The sequence below is a fragment of the Bos grunniens genome, chromosome 2 (assembly GCF_055505025.1).
Source record: "Bos grunniens cultivar Pamir isolate PY7600 chromosome 2, Bosgru_T2T1.0, whole genome shotgun sequence".
NCBI lineage: Eukaryota > Metazoa > Chordata > Mammalia > Artiodactyla > Bovidae > Bos > Bos grunniens.
In genome coordinates, this window is record NC_141166.1 from 45,897,607 (window position 1) to 45,922,837 (window position 25,231).

At 36.8% G+C, this 25,231-nt stretch overlaps 1 protein-coding gene across 3 annotated transcripts in view; it reads right to left on the bottom strand.

Annotated features, from left to right (window-relative positions):
• The window catches only part of BMPR2 (bone morphogenetic protein receptor type 2), a 151,936-nt gene that overhangs the window by 84,057 nt on the left and 42,648 nt on the right, over positions 1-25,231 (bottom strand). The window contains exon 1 of one of the 3 annotated variants that reach the window (XM_086345738.1): positions 14,860-15,228. The exons of the other annotated variants lie outside the window; for them this stretch is intronic. The gene's annotated coding sequence lies outside the window, so the exon portion shown is untranslated. Of the gene's footprint in view, positions 1-14,859; positions 15,229-25,231 lie in introns of those variants that run through there. 3 annotated transcript variants of the gene reach the window in all.

The following is a 25,231-nucleotide window of genomic DNA, read 5'->3' on the forward strand; positions in this document are numbered from 1 at the left end:
ACTCGGACATCATCGTACTCATGGGTATAATTTACTAAAGCAGATAATCCAGAACCAAAGTCAGCAAAGGGAAAAGCTCTATGAGGTGATGTCTAGAGGAAACCAGGTACAACTTTCCAAGGGTCTTCTGCCCACAGAGCCACAGAGGATGCACTTAATTCCTCCAGCACCGAACTGTGACAACATGTGTGAAATGTCTAACCAAGGAAGCTCATTAGAGACTCAGTGTCCCAAAGTTTTTATCACGGTCACGTACACAGCCTCTGCCTGACACACACAAAAAATGCCACACTCTGAGAAGAAAAGGAGGTGCTCGACATAAACCATATTGTTGTGCAAAGAGTTCAAGCATAGTAAACCACTCTTATCAGTTATGAAATGGTGAGAACACTCCCAGAATTCAATTTTTTTCCTCAGATGCAGGCCAAGGGCCAATCTTAAAAGCAGATCTTTCTAAGCACAGCAATCTTGCTGTGTTAACTCCTTTTCTGCATAGATTCTGAAAAAGAAAGGCAACCAAACGCTGATTAAAACACACACAAACATTTTGAGTACAGGGTTGCAAGGCTAACCAGTCGTCTGAACAGACATGGGCCTCAAGACACCTTGTTGCCAGGATCGACCAGCTGTCGAACTGGACAGAGGGCTCCAGGTCACTAGTTCAAATAATCAGACACGGGGCCCCAGGTCACTAATTCAAATAATCTCCTGGTGTAACATGGCTGAGGTGAAATATTAACTTTAAAGGTAAATCATAGAGAATCTCAGATAAATTCTCGTTCAGAAAACAGGCAAGAAATAATAGGTTTATCTTCACTGCAATTATTACCATCATTTATTAATGTTTCAGTGTTGTAGCAGTGGTGGTTGCCAAAAGAAAAAAACCCAAGTAAAGTTTCTGTCCACAAAGATGCCCACCTTACTGAGGGAAAAAAAAAAATGCGACACACCCTCAACAACAACTCTGGACTGACAAAATACCTCAGGTAACCCAAGCTCTTCAGAACAGCAGTGACATACATTGTTCTCCCCTAATTCACAGCAACATGGACAGAGGAGCCTGGTAGGCTACAGTCCATGGGGTCCCAAAGGGTCGGACACGACTAAGCGACTTCACTTTCACTTTCAATTCACAGCACCAGAAAACCACAGACTGCATTAACAATCAGTCATTAAAGAGTCACTCAAATATTTATTAGTACCTATTCTAAATCTGGAGATATGGTAGGAATAAGATAGAGTATATACATATAAAGTAACACATAGTGAGTCTACCTTCAAGATGCTTATATTCTAGTGATGGAAATATAAAAGTCATAAAACTATAAACAAATAAATATGTAAGAATTTCATAGGATGGTTTTGAATGACTCAGTTTTTTCTCCTAAGTTGCAATCAATGGTCATTCTCAGTAACTACTCTTTCAGGAGTAAATTTTAAAACATTCTAAAAGTAGTCTTTATCTACATAGTTTGCCAGTTTTCCAAAAGAGCAATTTAGTGTTTTACATAAAAAATTTTAATGCAGATGTTCTTAAGCCACCAAATTCCCTTTCAAATCTTTATGCTAGGAAATAAAGAACCAATATGTAAGTATGTAAAAAGAAAACTTACTGGAGCACTGTTTGTAATAGTAAAAATTGGAAACAATCAGTTCTCTGCTGATAAATATTTAAGTTACCAAAATCAGATACATCCAAAAATAAAATACTATGCAGACATAAAAAATTGCTTAGATCTGATTTCCTGATGGGGGGGGGGGACGATGATATATTTAAAGATATTATCGTCGAAAAGACAATATTAAACATTGGTGTATCATAATTTCATTTTGGAAATTTATGTGGGCAGGAAGAGGAGGAGGGGGAAAGAATGTGTGTATGTAAAAAAAGTCTGGAAGGATATACTCCAAAATATTGTGAGATTATGACTTAGCATTGTTAACACATTATACTACATTAAACTACATTAAACTAATAGGACATCAAAACTGGAGGCCTAAAAGACCCATTATTATGTTTTATAGAGACGATCAATCAGCAAAAACAGAAGCAGATGCAGTATTTCAGAAATTTAAAATTATAGTGAACATATTTAATTATGAAGAATTTTCTCAAGAGTATATTAATCTTCCAAGTTTAAAATTCTTCACAATTATGTTTATATATCCCAGGTGGCTCAGAGGTTAAAGCATCTACCTACAATGCGGGAGACCTAGGTTTGATCCCTGGGTCGGGAAGATCCCCTGGAGAAGGAAATGGCAACCCACTCCAATATTCTGGCCTGGGAAATCCCACAGACGGAGGAGCCTGGTGGCCTACAGTCCACAGGGTCGCAAAGAGTCAGAGACGACTAAGCAACTTCACTTTCACTTTCATCTTAAAAATACTTATTTACAAAGGGACACAGATAGTATTTTAAAGTATATGGAGACAGGCTGTAACTAGGATGTCACTTAACTACTACTCTTAAAAATGTCTAGTTCACTACAAACATTACTTGCTTTTGCTTTTTAAAACTTACCTGTGGCGGATTCATTTTGATATTTGGCAAAACTAATACAATTTGTAAAGTTTAAAAATAAAATAAAATAAAAAAAAAAACAACGTAAAAAACCTAAGGTATATTTCTAAATGGAGAGTTAATTACAGGGGTAAAGATGGGTAAACAAAAAAGGATTGTTCAATCAAAGATTTTACTGATCAAATTTCTAGTACTCAAAAACACACACATAAAAAGCAGAACAAAACAAATACTGGCACCCTTCATAAAAAATTTCTACCCAAAAGAGTTTCACATATGAACATACTAAGGTCTTCAAAGTCATGATATATATAAACTGACACACCAAAAAAACAACCTGGGAAAAAATGCAGAGCAACTGGAACTCTCATACATTACTGGTGAAATGCAAAACAGTACCGTCACTTTGGAAAAGTTGAGCAGTTTACCAATGTACACAGCAATATCTGTCCTCCGTGAAATGGAAAACATACCAGTATTCAAGATATTCATTTATAACAGCATTATCTACAACAGTTTAAAGACTACTACTCAATAAAGAAGGAACTACATATGCATGCAATAACATGGGTAAATCTTTTATATATATATAAAAGATTATATATATATATATTCATATTCTGCCTGGAATGCAGGAGACCCCAGTTTGATTCCTGGGTCAGGAAGATCTGGTGGAGAAGGGATAGGCTACCCACTCCAGTATTCTTGGGCTTCCCTTGTGGCTCAGCTGGTAAAAGAATCTGTCGCAAAGAATCGGACACGACTGAGCGACTTTCACTTCACTGTATACATATATATATATAATACTGGGGCTTTCCCCGGTGGCACAGCGATAAAGAATCTTGGGAAGATCTCCTGGAGAAGGAAATGGCAACCCACTCCAGTGTTCTTGCCTGGAAAATTCCATGGACAGAGGAGCCTGGCGGGCTACAGTCCATAGGGTCACAAGGAGTCAGACACGACTGAGCAACTGAGCACATATGAAATACTGCTGCTGCTGCTGCTGCTAAGTCGCTTCAGTCGTGTCCAACTGTGAGACCCCAGAGACAGCAGCCCATCAGGCTCCCCCGTCCCTGGGATTCTCCAGGCAAGAACACTGGAGTGGGTTGCCATTTCCTTCTCCAATGCATGAAAGTGAAAAGTGAAAGTGAAGTCGCTCAGTCGTGCCCAACTCTTAGCGACCCCATGGACTGCAGCCTACCAGGCTCCTCCATCCATGGGATTTTCCAGGCAAGAGTACTGGAGTGGGGTGCCATTGCCTTCTCCGTATGAAATACTACAGACAAATAAAAAATGTCTAATCACTATCAGAGTCATTTATTTTTAAAGATGAAAAAGAGTAAGATACACTTCTGAATGAACCGTTAAATTTATGATACTAATCAATAAATTGATTTCACATATATTAAATACTAAAGATAAAATCATAGAAAATGTATCAATAGTAATCTGGAGCAAGGGTTGAGAACACGAAGCAATGGTAAACAGTTAAGAGGGAAAATTTTGAGAATGATGAAATGTCATTCTTTGTGGTGATAATCACACAAACATATTCATTTTCCAAAACTTATCAATCTGGATATTTAAAAGAATGTTATGTACATTAAACTTCAACAATACTACACACACAGACAACTCAGCCATAACTTACTATTTACTACGTGCCAAAACAAATTCCACCAAAAACATCTCCAAAGTCTTAAGTAAAATACACATGCTACTGGATCAAATGCCATTATATAATAATAAGTGTATCTACAATAGCCACATGAATACTTAAGTATACATATATCCATGTGCCCGGGTATCTAAGATAAACTCTTAAAAGCAAGTCCTAAGCTTTTACTGTAACCAGTTCTTCATTCATATAAAAATTTCTACCAAACCACTTATTTATACACACAAGTATATTTTTCATAATACGATCTATTCCAGAACAAATTAAATTGGTCAGAGAGAGTTTATTACTTCAATAAAACATGGAGTTATAGAGAAAGTACTAAACTGGGAACCAAAAGAACAGGACTTCCTAATGATATAATAGAGCACAGAAGTTTTGTTTTGTCGAAAAGCAAAGAGGCCCAACTTTTACTTTTTCAATCTATCAAGATTTTATTTTTAGTTTATTTTTCCATCACACTAAATACAGAAAAGCCTTCTCCTTCCAAAGATATGTCTTTAACTTAAAAAAAAATTTGATTAGCTTGTTTTTTTTTTTTAAGATCAGCTTTAGAAGTTGAACGCAAAATTGAGAGGAAGGTATAGAGGTTTCCATATGACCTCTGTTCCGACACACGCCTCCCCTATTATCAGCATCCTCAAAAAAACTGCTGCATTTGTTACAACTGATGAGACTACAAGGACTCATCATCATCACCCAAACCCTATAGTTACCCTAGGGCTCCCTCTTCTACATGTGAGGGTTTGGACAGACACATAAATGACATGAATCCATCACTAATTGTCTCGCTTTTTTTTACAAAATTGTTTTTTAACTGTTTATGATTATATTCCATCTATCATCTATTTTGGAGGTATGATATGAAGTGAGACTATAAATTAACTTTTACCTAAAGGCAACTGATCCTTCCATCCCCATATATCAAATAATTTACCATCTCCACTAAAAAACAAACAGAACAAAACTCAAAAAACAAAGAAGTACACCTTCACCCCCTACCAACAAAACACCGCATGTCTTTTGATCTCATTTCTGTCATCAGTCAGGTTACGATGGTACTTGAAACAAACTACGTAATTTCTCTAGGTTTCATTCTAAATATCAAAAAATATGCTAACTTAAACCTTCCTTAATGTCTCATGTAGCTCAGTATCTAGGGTTATGTAATTCTAAGAATTTCTTCACAAGCAAAATCTTTACTTCGAAAATAATTCTAAGGAAAAAAAATGAAGATACGTTATCCTACAAATCTAACTTCAAACTCACTGAGGAAAAACTTTCCCAAGAATTATCTAGCAAGTTTTTAGGCAACAATCCATTTTTCCTATTTGAAAGATTAAAATTCTGCTGAGCAAAATTAAATGCTGTGAATGACAAAAACAGCAAAATCCACACTGACCAAAAAAAAAAAGGATATGAACAAAGAATAATATTTTCTTTCTTCCTCTAAGGCAGTAAAGTTCTCAATCAGGGGCAATTTTCCCCCAGGTGACTTACGGCACTAAGAGGCAATTTTAGTTGTCACAACTGTAGATGATGGTACCACTGGTATCTGCAACAGAGGACAAGAGTCCTGCCAGAAATTTTAAAATTCACAATACTTCCTCACGCAAAAAAAAAAAAAAATCATCCAGCACAAGATGTCAATAATGCCAAGGCAGAAAAGCCCTGCTCTAAGGATATTACAATGCAACAGATCTTCTGGGCAGAGATATAACAACAGTAGAATTATCTATTTGGAAATACAAATAAACACAAAATCATACTCTTTCTTGCACCAATCTCAAAAAACCTTTCTATGTGAAACATCCAAAAAATTACAATGGCGTGTACTAGGATGGCTATAATGAAAACAACAAACAATAAGTGTTGGCCTATCACAACACTGTTAATCAGCTATACTCCAATATAAAATAAAAAGCTTAATAAGAAAAGGACTGCTGGCTAAGTAGAATGTAGATACAATGGAACACTCATATATTGCTCATGGGACTATAAAATGCAGCAGCCGCTTTGAGAAACAATCTGGCAGAGGCTCAAAACTCTCCTAGGTATGTACCAAGAGAATTGAAAATATATATCACATAAAAACTTGTACACAAATATTCATAGCAGCATTAGCCAGAAGAAAAACAAACTTGGAAGCAACCCAAATCTTTATCAACTGATAAATGGATAAACAAAATGTGATTCAGCCATACAATGGATTTTGGGATAATATTTTTAAAATGAAGTAATCATATGGAATCTCAAAGAATCCTGAATAACCATAACATTCCGAAGAAAGAACAGAGCTTAGAAGCCTCGTATTTCCTGATTACAATACACTATAAAGCTACAGTAAGTAAAATGGTAGGATACTGGCATAAAAACAGATACATACACCAAGAGAACAGAAAAGAGTGCTTAGAAATAAACCCTTCCAAGTCATCAAAAAAAAAAAAAAAGTCATCAAAACTCATTGATGTCCAACGCATGGATTGTCATGCTTAATAGTGATAAAATGCTCGGTTCTTTTTAGTCACTCAGTCGTGTCCAACTTTGCGACCCCATGGACCGCAGCACACCAGGCCTCCCTGTCCATCACCAGCTCCCGGAGTTAACCCAAACTCATGTCCATTGAGTTGGTGAGGCCATCCAACCATCTCATCCTCTGTCGTCCCTTTCTCCTCCTGCCATCATTCTTTCCCAGCAGATAAAATGCTAATACTCCCTAAATTGATCTATTGATATATACTCAATGTAATCCTTATCAAATACCAACCTCTTTCTGCAGAAATGATAAGCTGCTTCTAAAATCATACGGAAATGCAAAAGACTCAAAACAGCCAAAACAATCTTAAAAATACCATAGTTGAAGGGCTCACATTTCCTGGTTTCAAAACTCACTACCAAAGTGACACTAATCAACACAGCATGGTACTGGCATAAAGACAGATATACATATTAAGGAAACAGAACTGAGATTTCAGAAATAAATCCTTACATGTATGGTTAATAGATTTTTAACCAAGGGGTACCAAGACAACTTCAATAAGGGGGGAACTTTTCCTTCCTTTCCCATTTCCAAGAATGAAATGGGATCCTTTGACATCACATCACATTCAAAAATGAACTCAAACCACAGCGTCTAAATATGAGAGCTAAAACCATAAAACTCTTAGAAGAAAACATATTTTGCTTGTGACCTTGGATTAAACAACAGTTTCTTAACTGACACCAAAAAAGCACAGTAACAAAAGGAAAAAACAGGTAATTTGAACTTCATCAAAATTAAAAGCTTTAATGCTTCAAAATACAACATCCAGAAAGTGAAAACACAATAAAAGAATGATCCCCAAAAATTCAAATTATGTTTCATAAATGTCTCAGTTCAGTTCAGTTGCTCAGTCATGTCTGACTCTTCGTGATCCCATGGACAAAAGCATGCCAGGCCTCCCTGTCCCTCACCAACTTCCAGAGTTTACTCGAACTCATCTCCATTGAGTCAGTGATGCCATCCAATCATCTCATCCTCTGTCGTCCCCTTCTCCTCCTGCCCTCAATCTTTCCCAGCATCAGGGTCTTTTCCAAGGAATCAGTTCTTCGCATCAAGTGGCCAAAGTATGGGAGCTTCAGCTTCAGGATCAGTCTTTCCAATGAATATTTAGGACTGATTTCCTTTAGGATAGACTGGTTGGATCTCCTTGCAGTCCAAGGGACTCTCAAGAGTCTTCTCCAACACCACAGTTCAAAAGCATCAATCCTTCTGTGCTCAGCTTTCTTTATAGTCCAACTCTCATATCCACACAACTACTGGAAAAACCATAGATTTGACAGAACAGACCTTTGTTGGCAAAGTTATGTCTCTGCTTTTTAATATGCTGTCTAGGTTGGTCATAACTTTTCCTCCAAGAAGTAAGCACCTTTTAATTTCATGGCTGCAGTCACCATTTGCAGTGATTTCGGAGCCCCCAAAAATAGTCTGTCAGTTTCCATTGCTTCCCCATCTATTTGCCATGAAGTGATGGGACCGGATGCCATGATCTTAGTTTTCTGAATGTTGAGCCCTAAACCAACTTTTTCACTCTCCTCTTTCACTTTTATCAAGAGGCTCCTTAGTTCTTCACTTTCTGCCATAAGGGTGGTGTCATCTGCATATCTGAGGTTACTGATATTTCTCCTAGCAATCTTGATTCCAGTTTGTGCTTCATCCAGCCCAGCGTTTCTCATGATGTACTCTGCACATAAGTTAAATAAACAGGGTGACAATACACAGCCTTGACGTACTCCTTTCCCAATTTGGAACCAATGTTCCAAATGTTCTGGACATCTAGTTCTAACTATTGCTTCCTGACCTGCATACAGATTTCTCAGGAGGCAGGTCAAGTGGTCTAGTATTCCCATATCTTTAAGAATTTTCCACAGTTTGTTGTGATCCATACAGTCAAAAACTGTAAACAACCCTAAATGTCCATCAGCTGATAAATGGATAAACAAAATATGATATATCCATAATGGAATATTAGGGAACAAAAACAAAAGAATTATTGATACCTGTTACAACATGGATGTACCTTAAAAAGACAGTACTAACTGAAAGAAACCAGACAGAAAAGGTCACATATTTTATGATACCATTTACATGAAATGTCCAGAACAGGCAATTTCTTAGAGACAAGAAAGTAGATTCAGTGGTTGCCAAGGGCTGGGGGAAGGAATGAATGAAGAATTATTGTTAATGCACACAGAACCTTTTTTGGAGTGGGGGGGGATGATAAAAATGTTCTAAAATTGCTTGTGCTGACAACTGAACAACTCATATGCTGCTACAGAAAATATTAGATATGAATAAAATGACATCTGTGAAACAGTATACAGTAAGCGAAAATTTATTTGCAACAACTGAAAATAGTAGAAGCAAAGACATAAACAATCAGTTGAAATTCCTGAGAGGTAAACATAAGGCTTTTGAGAGAAGCTCCCAAAGAGATGCTGCTGCTGCTGCTGCTGCTGCTGCTGCTGCTGCTTAGTCACTTCAGTCATGTCCGACTCTGTGCGACCCCATAGGCGGCAGCCCACCAGGCTCCCGAGTCCCTGGGATTCTCCAGGCAAGAACACTGGAGTGGGTTGCCATTTCCTTCTCCAATGCATGAAAGTGAAAAGTGAAAGTGAAGTCGCTCAGTCGTGTCGGACTTCTAGTGACCCCATGGACTGCAGCCTACCAGGCTCCTCCCATCCATGGGATCTTCCAGGCAAGAGTACTGGAGTGGGGTGCCATTGCCTTCTCCAAAGAGATATTAATTTACTAAAAAGAAAAATTTCCCATTTGGATAATATGAGAAAATATGAAAATAAGAAAACACAAGCTGAGTAAAGGACAATTCCTCCAGTAAGACAAAATATTTTGCAAAGACTTAGTAAAGAATTCTATAGTCATGTTTCTTGCAAAACTGCCAAGTTTGAAATAGCCAATTTGGGCTGAGGTTATTTTAAGTACAACTGAAAAAACTGTTAAAAAAAAAAAAAAGAATACATCATTTTCTAGGAACAGGACCTTAAATAAGCTAGAATCACAAAATATTACTTGGAAAGAACCAAACAAATTTCCCATAGAAAAGGCAAAATTTCACCCTATATGTAGCATCTTTGATCAATGATCTACCTGGATGTTTTCAGAGCTAATTCAAAAATAGGGCATGCACTGTTGCAAATGACAATGCCAAGAACCAAATGAAATTTCTGTATTTTAAGATAAAATTTTTCATGAAAATAGCCAATTTACTAACACTATTAAAAAATGATGTGTCATTTTACATAGTTAACTTATAACAGTGTAAGAAATGCTTTTTTTGAGCCATATGCCCTAGTACACACATACATACACATACAAGTTAAACAAAAAATTCATGAAGCAATACTTTTACCATGGACAATGCACTATAATGCAAGTCACAGATAACTCAAAAGCTCAGAAGACAAAATTCTCCAAACCACAACAGGTACAGTGCAGGATAAACTGTATCTCCTTTTGAAGGAAAACACGGTAGTAAAGCATGGATTCTGACTGCTCCCAACCCATTACTGGGTTAACTGCAACTGATTCTGCACTTATGCTTTTTCAGCAGGTGGCTGCACACTTTTTTAATCAAATTAAAGTCGACTCCCATCTTTGTGCTCATTTTTAAAGAACTTGGTAGGGCAGGTGAGGGTGTGGACAATTATCTTCTATTCCCTACACACATACAATAATAATGCATATGCCCATGCATATGAGAGGATATTCCCTAGAATTAATATTTCTTTCAATTAACTTATACATATTTGTTGTCTATGACTGTAGATATAAGCTGTGTGTAACCACATTTACAAAAGTTCCTGTAAACAAATGCAACCAGTTATCAATTTTGGAAACATTAAGTTCACTTGTCAATAATTTCCCTTAAATTATATTCTTCCTCCCTTTTGTAATATCTTATCTCTATCAACATACTACTTTTCCTTAGAAAATAACAAACTTCAGCCTTTTCTAAAAATTTGACAATCAATACTAACAGGAAAAAAAAATTAAACATCAACAACTAAAAATGTCAAGACATTAATTTAGGGTTGTCTGGGTCCTAAAACACAAAACCTTAGGACCTAAGCCATGGCCCCAATCAGAAGAAAATCATCACAAAGAGCATCTTTGTTCTTCCCTCAAGGAGTTGCTTACCATCTTCAGTTCTACCACAACCACTATAATTAAACACTGTTTCTTAACAAACTAAGCTTTATTCTCAATCTCTGTTACAGGGGTCCTAAATCTAAAGTCTGTGAAATTTTGTAGAGGTGAATATGTACATTTTTTAATGGGAAATACCTGTAAGTTTGTCTTAAAGGGGATAAGAATTCTGCCCTTAGGGATGCCACTGTCTAATAGGTGAGAGAAACAGAGTACAATGTGCTGAATGCGCTACTGAAAGCAAAAAAAAAAAAGGATGCAGATAATCCTAACACTGCCTCATTTTTCCAGGGAAAGCCAAGGAATATTGTTAAATGTCCACATCACAGAACTGTAGCTTGAACTGAACTGTGAAAGAAAAGTAAGGATTTACACAGCAGACCGAGAGAGAAGGAAATTGCATACAAGGGGAAAATTCCAAAAGCAAAATCTTGATGAGAACATGTTAAGTTCCAGTAACCATTAACAGTACAGTGTTGCTGGAATGCAGACTGGGGAAGGGAGAGTAGTAGGAAATGATGTTGAAAATGTAAGCAGGAACCAGATGATGGATGTTCCACGATAAGGAGTTTGAACTTCATTTTGTGGGCCACAGGGAACAACTGAAGAATTTTAAGCAGGGGAATAAAATGAACAGATTTGTATTTTAGAGAAGCACTCTGGCAGAGTATGAAAAAGAGATTGCAGGAGGGAGAAAAGAGAGGCATTGTACCAGTTAGAAAGCTATTGCATATATTCAGTATTGTGTGATAAACCACAATGAAAAAGTATTTTTAAAAAGCTACTACAATAATTAAGAGAAAAAATGATAAAAGCAGTAACAGAAATAAAGAGAAGAGAATAGAGAAATATTTATAGGGCCAAATAAAACTAGCATAGGCCTTGAAGTCACATAAAAATGTTAACATCTAACCCTAGCCTCATTGAACCTGGTTCCCTCACCTGTATAGTAGAAATAAGAAAAATCCCTCAAAGACAAGAGCTAAGAAAATAATTTCTCTACATTGTATATGCTACAGTTGTTTCTAGATAATGTCAGTTATTTCCTTAGAAATGATACAATTACCTTGGTGTCTAAATGGATGCTCTGGTAGAAATGGACATGGAAACTGAGAGAATAATCAAGAACCAAAGATAACCCCTGTAATATGTGGCCTGGGCAACAGGGTAAATAGTGGTGTCAGTAACTTATCCAGGAAATAAAGGAAGAACAGTTTTGCACGGAAAAGTGCCATGACAGAAGTAAACAGAATGGTACAGACACATGCGAAAACTTCTAGTTAGAGGCATGAGGAATCATGATGGATATGTGATGGATTCAAAAAAATTCAGTAAGATACCAAGAGGCACAATGGCATTCAAAAACAATAAGAATAGAAGCAGAGAAATAGGAGCATTTCATGGTGAATAGACAGGGAAGCAATAGAAACAGTGAGAGACTTTATTTTTGGGGGCTCCAAAATCACTGCAAATGGTGACTGCAGCCATGAAATTAAAAGATGCTTGCTCCCTGGAAGAAAAGTTATGACCAACCTAGACAGCATATTAAAAAGCAGAGACATTACTTTGGTGGACAACAAAAGTCCACCTAGTCAAAGCTATGCTTTTTCCACTAGTCATGTATGGATGTGAGAGTTGGACTATGAAGAGAGCTGAGCACCGAAGAATCAATGCTTTTGAACTGTGGTGTTGGAGAAGACTCTTGAGAGTCCCTTGGACTGCAAGGAGATCCAACCAGTCCATCCTAAGGGAAATCAGTCCTGAATATTCATTGGAAGGACTGATGCTAAAGCTGAAGCTCCCATACTTTGGCTACTTGATGCAAAGAACTGACTCACTAGAAAAGACCCTGATGCTGGGAAAGATTGAAGGTGGGAGGAGAAGGAGATGACAGAGGATAAGACGGTTGGATGGCATCACCGACACAACGGACATAAGTTTGAGTAGGCTCCAGGAATTGGTATGGACAGGGAGGCCTGGCATGCTGCAGTCCATGAGGTCGCAGAGTTGGACACGATTGAGTGACTGAACTGAACTGAATATAAATCATTAAGTTCTGATAAACTATGAACTACAGAGAGCAAGTATATGTATGTGATAGAAGGGGGAGGAAGAGAGGACAAGAGGGATGAGAGGAGGGAGGAGGGTGTGTGTCTGTGTGTGTGTGTCTTAGGGAAGGAGTTATAGGAAAAGGCAGAGGAGGGAGGGAGGGAGGGGGAGAGAGAGGGTGTGTGTGTGAGTAGGGGGATGTAGAGAAGGGAGGTGTGGATGTGTGTGGGGGTGTGTGCGGGGATGTCTGTGTTCTTAGGGAAGGAGTTACAGGAAAAGGTAAGGTCAGTAAGGTGGAGGGTTATACTCTGTTCTATAAAACACTGGCTTACAGATAAGAGTCTACTACAGTTGGTGTGTGTGCAAAAAAACTGCACTGCAATTACACTTGCGCAAGATCAGACTGCTCAAAATATGGAGGAACTGTAGAGGGAATAGACAGAAGGTGTGTGAAACAGTAAAAGGTTATTTCTTACAGTGATGCAGTGGTGGGGGGGGGTGCAAAATAAAATTCTTCACAGAAAAGTGCTATGAGAACAGAAATAAAGGTCCAAACGAATAAAGAAATCAAACTACCTGACAGACAATAATACAGAACTGAGAAAGTTTTAAGGCTCAGAAAATAATGGAATCTTATTATAATATAGGCCTAATTCTTTTTTTACTTAACAACTGCCAACTAAAGAATGTCACTTGCCATCTGGTTCTACACAAATTAAATCACTAAGTCACTGCAGTCACTGACATTCAACAAACACATTCTGAAAGGAGCTCTGAAGGAGATTGGAATGAGGCATTCTGTGCTCTGGCAAAACTAGTAGAACAAGCCTCCAGAATACTTCCAGGAGAAAATTTTATGAACCCAAATGTTCCTTCTTCTCATTCTTAGAAAAATCAATAAAATCATTAACTGAGATATGTGTTCCTCGTGACCAGTAGCAACCTTCTACTGAGATGTGTTCTGGATAGCATGTACCCTTTCTCCAAAATCACTGATATCACCCTCCACCTCTTTCGAACAGCTCCTCAGTCCTATGTTAGACACTGCCTACCAGGCTATAGTCCCCAGTGAAAGTGAAAGTGGAAGTGTTAGTCACTCAGTTGTGTCAATCAACTCTGCGACTGCCAGGCTCCTCTGTCTATGGAATTCTCCAGGTTAAGAATACTGAAGTGGGTTGCCATGCACTTCTCCAGGGGAATCCTCCGACAAGGGGTTGAACCCAGGTTTCCTGCATTCCATGCAGATTCTTTACCATCTGAGCCACCTGGGAATAGTCCTCAGTAAGATCCCAAATAAAACAGAAATACAACTCTCATATTGTGCATTTTTTATTTTAGTCAACATAACTTCATTTTGATGTTATGTTATAGTGAAAGCTTGATATAGGCCTACTTCTTTAGTTTTTACTTAAAGCTTGTTATAGGTCTACTTCTTTATTTTTTACTTAATCACTTTATTTTGGGCCCATAAATGTATTATATGCTCACTGTAAAATTTCCACTGCAGAAATACATAATGTCCAATTCATCACAAAGCACAGTGAATGCTACCTCAAAATAGCTCTGACTCCATCTATCTATGTTAATCTGTACCCAACGCACCATCCTAGTTTTGGCTGTCATCATCTCCTGCTGAAACAACTTTGATAGACGCCTTACTAGTTCCTCATCTAGTCTCTACATGATACCAGAGTAATTTTATACTTTAATACATGCACAGAGTAATATAAAGGTATACCAGGACATATAAAGTCTCCCCTTCTTCCTAGTCCCAAAGCCATTTTACTGCCTCTTTTTACCAAAATAAACTTGATTATATGCAGTAATAATCCCAAAATCTCCATTGCCTTAAACAACACATTCTAACTCAGAGCCTAAGTAATATATTACTTCCAGCCACTTACTTGAATTGCTGTCAGACTCTCCAGAATTTTTTTTATCTTCTTTCTGGCATTTCCTTGATTAATCCTGTGGCTTTTCAGAAGCTTATTAGCCATCTGCTGCTGCTGCTGCTAAGTCGCTTCAGTCGTGTCCGACTCTGTGTGACCCCACAGACGGCAGCCCACTAGGCTCCTCTGTCCCCCGGATTCTCCAGGCAAGAACACTGGAGTGGACTGCCATTGCCTTCTCCAATGCATGAAAGTGAAAAGTGAAAGTGAAGTCGCTCAGACGTGTCCAACTCTTAGCGACCCCATGGACTGCAGCCTACCAGGCTCCTCCATCCATGGGATTTTCCAGGCAAGAGTATTGGAGTGGGTTGCCATTGCCTTCTCCGATTAGCCATCTAGGTTCCCTATTTTGTGAATGCAAAGCCTTTCCCATTTTCCTTTTGAACTACTTTTTTAATGTTTTTCTTATTTTAGATAATGATCCTTATTTGATTATATATTTCACAAATATCTTTCTCAACCTGAGGCTGCTTTTTTCACTTTTTGTGTATCTCCAGTTGTACAGAAATAAACAATTTTTAACTAAGTTTTTATTTTTTTTTAATCTTTGGCTACTCTGGGTCTTACCTGCTGTGAAAGGCTTTCTCTAGTTGCAGTAATGAGGGCTACTCTCTAGTTGAGGTGCACAGGATTCTCAAAGCAGTGGCTTCTCTTGTGGATCACAGGCTCTAGGGCATTATGAACTTCATTCAGTAGGTAGTGCACAGACTTTGTTGTTTTGTGGGCATGTGAGATCTTCCCGGACCAGGGACTGAACCCATGTCCCCTGCAGTGGCAGGTGGATTCTAACCACTGGACAATTAGGGAAGTCACAGAATTTTTTTTGTTTTTAATTTTTTGGCCACACCATATGGCATGAAGGATCTTAGTTCCCCAACTAGGGATTGAACCAACACCCCCTGAATTGGAAGCAGAGTCTTAACCAATGGACTTCCAGGGAAGTTCCCTAGAATTTTTAATTTAATGTAATTATATTTATTAATTTTCCTTTATTGTTTTTTATATCTTTTTAAAGAAATCCTTTTCCAGACCACAGTCAAAAAGATAACAGATTTTCTTCAAGCTTTTTCACACACAGATTATTTTTCCACATATAAGTGTCACTTCTAGTTCATTTCTAATGACCTTCCTCAATCTTAGGTTTTATTCCTCAGATGTTTTGAAATTTGAGTTTGCAGCCTCAGACTTCTTGTCTGTCCTCTCTCTCTCTCCCAACTCCCTCTCACCATTTCATCTCCGGGAGACTTTCAGGTATTTTCCCCCAGATACCTATACTTTGCTTGTAGTCCAAAACTATACTGTCATTTTGAAACTCCAACCCTGCAAATATAAAGGGGATGCTGCATATCCAGTCACAGATCAGAGAGACCTTGGCTAAGTTCTGGCCATAAAGGTGAAAGTCTTCATTCTGGTGCTCCTTAGGTCCACAGTTAATGAAAAAATTTAAAAAATTTTAACACTGAGAAGAAACAAGCTGCTTGTTTTGCCTCCTTTCAAGAGAGAACACCTGGGATCAAGACAAGCCTAGTTCTGATGTTGTCACATGGTTACTTTTGGAACCTGCTAACCCTGAAGGACGGAGAAAGCGATGGCACCCACTCCAGTACTCTTGCCTGGAAAATCCCATGGACGGAAGAGCCTGGTAGGCTGCAGTCCATGGGGTTGCTAAGACTCGGACATGACTGAGCAACTTCACTTTCACTCTTCACTTTCATGCATTGGAGAAGGAAATGGCAACCCACTCCAGTGTTCTTGCCTGGAGAATCCCAGGGTTGGGAGAGCCTGGTGGGCTGCCGTCTATGGGGTCACACAGAGTCGGACACGACTGACGAGACTTAGCAGCAGCAGCAGCAGCAACCCTAAGGGAACCTATTTTATACTCATCACTGCCAACTTCCAGTCCCAGAGCTTGGCTATTCACAACACTTTGCTCTTCTACTCCACAGAGATGTTACACTTGCTTTTGAGCTTACGAATGTTATCTTCTAATATTATACCTGTCAATGTTGTTTTTGGAACAGAAGTCACACATCAAACTATGAAGTAAGAAACACCTTCACTAACAGTGATATTTTCTGCTTTTTGAAGTGAGCGTAAGACTTCCCTGGTTGTCCAGTGGCTAAGACTCCAAGCTTCCAATAGCAGAGGGCTGAGTTAGATCCCAGGTCAGGGAACTAGATCTCACAAGCCTCAACTAAAGATCCATATGCCTCAACTAAGACCCAGTGTAGTCAAATAAATAAACATATAAATAAATATTTTTTTTAAAATGACAATACATGTTATTCACTATATAGTCACTTTTCAAATTCTTGAGTTTTCCTCACCCCACCCAACATGCAAAAAATCAACAGGTGCTCCCACTGCTGCTTTCCCAATATCTATAACTAAGTGGAACTGTCTCTTTTCTTAGGGAGAGACAGTGGCAAAAAGGGGACATTTCTTCTCTGTGGCTGACCTCTAGTGATACTCACCCTTATTGCCTCTAAATTTCTAAACTCCCCTCCCTTAAGCACATTAAAAAAGTTTTTTAAAGGTAATAGTTTTACTACTAAATACTATAGAAAATGTTAACAGTAGTAATTATACAGACTTAAAATTCTGGGGGAGAAACCCTTCAGTGATACATAACTATGTCTGTAAATATACCACTGCCTGATTTTAAAAGAAAAACGCAACTTTTTTTTTTTAATGAAATGCTAATTTTTTCTTCTATATTGTATCTCATATATTAAAAAAATAACTAAACTTTGTCCTTATGACTCTTTCACTCTCCTATAAATGTTTTCATATTCCAGGCAGGATGTAGGATTACAAATGCACATTCAGGAATGCCAGCAGGCCCCGAGTGTATCTGTGTGTGGCTGGGTGGGTATGTGTACACACGCAACTCAGTTGTATCCAACTCTTTGCCACCCTCTGGACTGTAGCCTGCCAGGGAAGAATACCGGAGTGGGTTGCAATTTCCTTTTCCATGAGATCTTCCCAACCAATGGACTGAACCCGCATCTCTTGCGTCTCTTGCACTGGCAGGCAGATTCTTTACCACTGCACAGGAAATCCTGCAGGTCCCATCCTTCAACTTAAACCCAGAACACTTAATTAGAAGCAACATTTGAAAGGAGTTTTTGGATATGTAAGACTAATCGATAAAATTCACTAAGTTTGTGTATAAATTAATTTCAAAAAATAAAAATAAAAAAAATTAATTTCATTAACTGTGCTATATTATTTAGTAAAAATATTCTCTTCAAGCTTAATTTTGCAATTGCTCAATATTTCTTAGGATATGTGTATCTCAAATAGAGGTTAGACCTTTCCATTATTGTCTATGGTAAGTCTTCTATTCTTTCTTAGTCTCTTATTTTAGAGACATCCTAATTTCTCTGTTTATGGTAAGCAATAAGCAGCACTAGGCAATTAATTAACCAATTCTACCTCTGAGAGAAAAAGAAAAGGGATAAGTAAGCATTGTTAATAGAAATATTCTGATTCCTTTTGAAGTAAATGCATATCATTCCCTTCTTTTATTTATATAATAAATTGTTTTCTAATGTCTCACTGTGCTTTTTGGAAAACAAATAGTAGTGAAAAGCTTAAGAATCAACAAGATACTGTTTTCTTCTGGAAACGTTAGATACACTAAATATGTAAGACCTTACTTACAGAAACTGAAACTCTAATGTTTCCCATTTTCTACTCTAGGCTGTACTTAAAAAGCCCAGAAGAGAATCAACAAAAATTACCTAGAAAAAGTTATCCTAATTAGAATATTCATTTAAATAAATCAATCACTACAGAAAAAGGTATTTAAAATTTAAAACAAAACAGTACATGATATTCAATTTTATCTTAAAATCAAGGCAATTTAATTATCAAATAGAAAGATGTGAGGGGAAAACTCACTATTCCTGGAATCTAACAATCACAGTTTTTTATATGATATTTCTTAGGCAAAGCAGACAGTAAGAATCTAAAAAGAAAACAGAATTTGGAGCCAGACCATGAATTTTGGCTATTATATTGTGTCTAAACACATTTTTTTCATTCATAAGAATATGGATGCTTTTGTAGGATTTGGTGAGAGCAGAACACATATAATACATATATAATTTGTAATATATAAAATATGTAATATCACTAATAATATATGTAATTTATAATACAGAACACAGGTATCATAATACACACACACAGAGAATTGATTCTTATATGTTCTATAAAGTTGCTGCAAACACTGAATTAGAAAATAATGAACTGGAAGAAAATCAGGGTTAGATTCCTAAAGCCTCTAGTCACAACATTTTCATCAACCAAATATATAATACTGTTCTGTGTCTGTATGTCTCTGCTTAATAAACCTTATCTAATATATATTAAACCTTTTTTAATATATATTGTGGCTACATTAACACTGAACTCATGACCAACAGCACTACAACTAATGTCTGAATGAAGTTTATCTAGTATTTTCTCCACAAGGAGAAAAGCCTTCTTGCATTTAGGAACACCAGACAAACTCACAGTACTACATCTGCAGGCCATTTTAAGCAGTGAAATCATCAACGAAAATGAGAAAATGTGGCAAATAAACAGACCATGGAAAGGACATTTGTTTATAATTTAAGAACTGAAACAAGGCAGTGCATTGCCTTGTTTGACCTCAAGTGGGAACATTCACATCAGATGACTCAAATTTTTCACAGTTCTGCGTATGTCCACAAGTGACCACAAAAAGTGCCACAAGTATCCATTTGAGGGCTTACAAATTTTAATGAGTAGATGAATCTGCAAAAAAACCACTACAAATAATGAGAATCAACTGTCCTATACTTACACATAGAGGCAAATGATAAATACACATGTAAAAAATAGTCTTCTTCATGCTTCAATTACATAATCCTAGAACTACCCATGAAAGAGTAATTACTGAAGACACTGGATCCATCATAGGTAGAAACAGAAAAGTGAGTTCGAGAAAAAAAATTTTTAATAGTGTGGTTAGTGCTCATATAAACTCTAGTTTTCCTTCAAGATTTATTATCTCCTGATTATAAAATTTACGAAACACTTCTTGCCTGTATTTTTATTGAGAATTATTGGTGACACATACAAGCTACATCTTCAAATTATGACAAAACATACCTTAATAAGTGATGACAGACTGGACTAATATTCCCACCATAGAAAAAGTATTGATATAACCTCTAGCAAATAAGGAAATATGCAAGAACACTTTGAATACTATAAAATACTACTAAAATTCAAAGTGATAATTGTTGATCTTGGCAAAGCTCCTCAGAAATATAATGGATATTTTCTTTATAAGACTTAAAATAAGGGCAGAATATCCATTCCATTTGGCACAAAGCCAATAGGACAGTAGCACTGTTGTAAATTACCCATTTTAAAATGAGGTTAATAAGTAATGTGGGAGCCTGAAGTATGCTGTAGTTCATTTCCACAGACACTTTAAAAAAATTTTAGCATGTAAAATACATTGGCCCACTATGGAGAATATTCAGAAAACTATCATTTGTACACCCAGGCAGGCTCTGACAAACTTCATCTAAAGACAAAGATAGTAGACAGAAATATATCATAGGACAATTTTAGTATATATAACATTAAGTTAGTAATATATAAATTATAGAATAATAGCTATACTCTAATGATCTATCTCTGGAAGTGTACTCCAAAGTGAAAAGAGTATAGTTCTAAGTTCTTGATCATAAATATAAAGAGTATTTGTGATACTCATGGGGTTCAAAACACCACTCTAAAATATGGTACCTTTGCATATTGAATATATTAAGCTGAAGGAATCTGACTAACAACAGATGCAGGAAGGGCTTTCTGATCTCCCCCATCTCTTCTGAAGCAGGTCAAAAAACCTCTAGATGAGAGGTGGCACCCCTATACCTGGGGGAAAAAAGAGCATCCTTGACTCAAAGCCAGAGGGACACCAAAGGAACAGGTCTTACTCTGTTTCCCCCTAGTTTACTACCTTCATAGCTCGTATCCCATTGTCCTATCACATTTCTCACAATTCCCCACGCTTCATCAAACCTAGTGTAAGGCTGCTCAAGCTCTTCTACTTCTCTATATATTCATTCTATTAATTTTTGAGAATTTGATACTGAAACTCCAACTAAAAATCTTAATTTATCTACTTTAAAAAAATTGTAACATATAGTGAAACTATATATGTAACTTTGTTCCTTATCTTCCCAGTCTCCTGTAAATATGTTATATTTTAATAATTTTTAAAAATTAAAATTAAAAAAAAAACACCTAGAAGACATCTTTGAAAAAAAAAGAATGCCCAGGCTTATCTGCTTCTTAGGGCCTCATTTCCTGATGAAAGCTCCTATGTCATGTACAACACCAAAAAATTTTTTTAATTTTTAAAAATAATAAATGTGTATGCCTTTCTGCTGTTAATCAGTCTTTTTTAACAGAGCCCTAGTCAAGACGCAAAAGGTAGAGAAAATGGCTTTTTCTTCCCTACAATACTATTCTGTTTGCAAACATATGATACCCTTAGCCTCAACCTAAGACTTCAAGTCAAACTGAAAACAGCCTATGTAAACAAGGATAAACCAGAAAATGAAGTAAACTCAGAATTCAGTATCTACAATGACTCTCATACCAAACAGTGCTACAAACTGTAAAATCAGTAACATACTGGAAGGACACCAAGATTTATGAGAACCAACACCAAAAAGATGTCTTTTAACATCTTATACTGGGAAGATTACTCTCCTGCTGTGCAGATACCATATCAAAGCACAGTTTTTCCAAAAGCTTTAATTTAAGCCATCCTAAAATGATACAGGGGCAGCACAAAGACACTTGTAAGTGTATTCCAGTACAGATACAAGGGAAGTTATATATAAAGTATCACATGTCCACCCAGGTAGAGCTTTATTATATCTGATTTACTGATAATATTTTTACTTATTTGTCCAATACAAGTATATATTAAAAGTAGAAAGAAACCAACAGTACAGTATCTGGGTATAATATTTTTTGTCTTTAACTTTATGGTTTTTCAAAGTAACTTAAGCTTATTCTTTTCCTCTCTAACCTCCCTCACTATGATTATATATTACTCATTTATAATACAATTAAGTTATTACTTACATATCTTTTTGAGTTCTTTCCACATCCTGTTTGATCTAAATGATTTGTTTTTGAATCACATACCTGCTTGCATGAGGATTTAAGAATACTTTGTTCCTTTGACTAATGAATGGGAAAGGAAAGAAAACTTATCTCCTTGACAAAAAAAAACATAATGTTCCTAATATTAATGAATTAATTCAAGACATTCCAGGCATCCAGACACAGAATGCTCCATCCCCCGTATTCTAAAATAAAAATATAAAACAAAGTAGATAAAGTGATAGATAAAAAGAAAAAAAAAATCCATATACAACTATTGTCTGATGCTTTACCCTGTGTTTCCAAGATACTTCAAGTGGAATGTGAAATAAAAACATGGGTAGACTTCCTGTTTCCTTTTAGGTCCGACGCCCTATTTCCTGCTTCTTTCAAATCTAAAAGATAGAAGACTGATTAGAGTCCCTAATATAATTACTACTAATGCTTACAAGAATCTAAATTTTTGTTTATTTTAAAAACACTTGCTGCCCACATCCTCTATGCCAGGCACAGTGCTAAGTGCATCACATACATTTATTTATTTAACTAAATGAAAGCTTTGGGGAAGACCCACTAACTCTCCTATATCACTGATTTATTTCTTCCCTAGATTCATATACCACTGTGCCAGTACAATTAACATCCAATGATAAAAAAAACCAAACAACAAAATTTGTTATGAGAAGCAATTTAACTGACCGGTGCAGATGGATGGATATTTGATAGTTAGAAGTAAGAAGCACCCATAGATATATGATTTCTATGAGAAAAAGAACATATGGAATTATTTTGTAACGTAAAATTACAAAGCTTTTAAAAAACATTTTTTAGAAAGTATTTTATACAACACAATCCAGACTTTTGGACACCAAGACCTGGCATTACATCCTTTAGCATTTTATTCATCATGCCAGATAACTACAGTCAAGAGTTATGCATTATTTTTAGATACCAGATTTATTTTCCCTCAGTGAATTCTATTTTTCTTATGAAATTCTGAGTTTAAAAACCTCTTTAAAAAAAAATAAAAACCTCTTTAAGGGAGTTCCCTGATGGCCAATGGTTAGGATTTTCACTGGGTTTTCACTGTCATGGACCAGGTTCAAACCCTAGTTAGGGAACTGAGAGCCCATAAGCACCACTGCATGGTGCCACTCCCTCCCCAGAGAACCTCTTCAAAACATTAGCTGTGTAACTCCTAGGTATAATATATATGCAGAATACAATGTGAACACAGTACGATTAAGGAGAAGTACCTGAACTAGATGGATCACACCAATATTTACGCAAGGTGCCACAAATGGACAGAACAAATATTAGCACGGAGAATGATGTCTGCACAGGACCCACTCAGATAGACTACCCCAGACCTCAGCCACTACCAATACCAATTACAGCATCATCAGAGCTGTAAATTTGTTAGAACACTGTTGCTGCCCCTGTGTATGAATCAGCACACACTGGTGATAAAGTGAAAACAGTTGAATTACCAAGTCACAGCCTCTAATACCATGTCTAACTTCAAGTTTGCATGACACCATGACCCAAAAAGTCTCCGAATCTCTGGCACAGAGATTTACTTACTCACTGATGTTCAATTTTGTTTGGTTTTCATGAAAATCAGGTTTAAATTATAATGGATTAATTAACTTCATGTAGAGAGAAATTTTAATTTGACAAACATATTCCACACTCATGAAACTATGCTCATGTCCCAGAAAACAGGACTTGTATTCTGGTTCTTCGATTCCTATTAAACAATTTAATTCTATGCAAAAGGTTAATATCCATTTCCTTAACTCACTGGTTACAACCTGGGGTCCTTCTGACAATTATCTACCAAAAAGGACTAGCAAGGATCCTCAGAAAAATAAAAGTCTCTTCCCCAGCCACAAAGCACAAAGACTACTCTAACAATTCTTATTTGGAGAAGAGGGCGCTCAAGAGGCCACAGTTTGCTTGGAACTCAGAAGGCGATGGTGTTCTATGAAACATGAACAACCAAAGAGCACTATCATATCCTTTCTTACTCCTATTAGTTGTCCATTTTAGGCAACCACTTATGCAGAATATGATGACAAAAAAAAGTTAATAATTTCTATTTTCTCTTACTGCTGCTACTGCTGCTGCTAAGTCGCTTCAGTTGTGTCCGACTCTGTGCGACCCCAGAGACGGCAGCCCACTAGGCTTCCCCGTCCCTGGGATTCTCCAGGCAAGAACACTGGAGTGGGTTGCCATTTCCTTCTCCAATGCATGAAAGTGAAAAGTGAAAGTGAAGACCCTCAGTCGTGTCCGACTCTAGAGACCCCATGGATTGCAGCCCACCAGGCTCCTCCATCCATGGGACTTTCCAGGCAAAAGTACTGGAGTGGGATGCCATTGCCTTCTATTCATCAGTAAGCCAATATGCATGTATCAAGAAATAAAAACAACTGAGTTAGTTTTGTGTTTCTACTGTTTTGGTAAAAACTACACATGCAAGAACAAGTTATAAAATATAATTGTATAATTTCAGTGATTCCACAAATAAGTTAAATACTCTTTTATTTTCATTTAAATGGGCATCATGCAAATATTAAAAATGAATGGTAAAATATATGATGATTTAAATTTTTTATTTTTATTTTCTTAAAATGACATTAAATGAAAAAATTTAAAACCCTATGACAAGTCAAAGGAAAGATATGGAAGAAAAAACTATACATTTTACTGCCTTTAGCGGCTTTTTTTTCGTTCTTTTTGAACAAAGGGACCCAAACTTTCACTTTGCCCTTGGTCCCACAAATTATGTAGTACCCTCAACCTTTCCATGTTTGGACTTCTAATGAATGAATAAAAGCATGATAGCAGAGGAAACTGCTTAACAGTTAAACAGTACTAACTACCATATCTGATTTTCTCTTCAGGCTTCAGGAACACAAACTTCATTAGTGTTCAATTCATGGTATAATAAGAAAAAGCTGGGAACCAATGCTCTAAATCTAGTTCAGTAAGTATTCAGACATAGTCTGACATGATAAAAGATAGCTCTGGAGGGAAGGTGACAGCCTTTGACACAGCATGAATTATAATAGTCTTTTTCTATCTATTATAATACTTTCTTAAGAGTAAAAATTTTAACCAAGTCACATTCTACAAAACATACTCCTACAAGCATGAA